Source organism: Morone saxatilis, unplaced genomic scaffold (assembly GCF_004916995.1).
Source record: "Morone saxatilis isolate NCDOM2014 unplaced genomic scaffold, NCSU_SB_2.0 Contig15, whole genome shotgun sequence".
Taxonomy (NCBI): domain Eukaryota; kingdom Metazoa; phylum Chordata; class Actinopteri; family Moronidae; genus Morone; species Morone saxatilis.
The window spans coordinates 2800811-2801298 of record NW_023339707.1 but is presented as its reverse complement, the minus strand read 5'-3'; positions in this window follow the sequence as shown (position 1 = coordinate 2801298).

The window sequence follows — 488 nt, the reverse complement described above, 5'->3', positions numbered from 1 at the left end:
CGGTACACTGGGGGGGGGGGAGGACAGGAGAGATGGGTGAGGCACAGGTCAAAAAGAGAAAATAGGAAAGTATAAAATCCTCTTTCTTGTTCTTTTGTAATGGATCATCACCATCCATTGAGTATATTGAGTAAAACTAGAGTTAGGGGTAAAAGTGTGAACAGTTTGGGGTGTGCAGGGGCAGAGTATCTGGCCATATAACTGCAAAGTCCCCAGTTCAAGTTTGTCATGCTCCCTCTGTTTCTCCATGTTTCCTGTCTGAATCTCTACCGTCACTGTCAAATGAAGGCAAAACGAGAGGCTACATATGCTGCCTTCCTCCCTTTGTTCTGTGTTTGATACAGTCAATGTTGTGTGTGTCATGTAAGTTAATTTCCTCATTTAATATTTGATTTACTTTCATTATTGCACACAATTTCTGAGATATGATTTAATGTTAATAATCTTGTTCTCTCTTTGCAGATATTAAAGCTCCCCTCCAGACATGT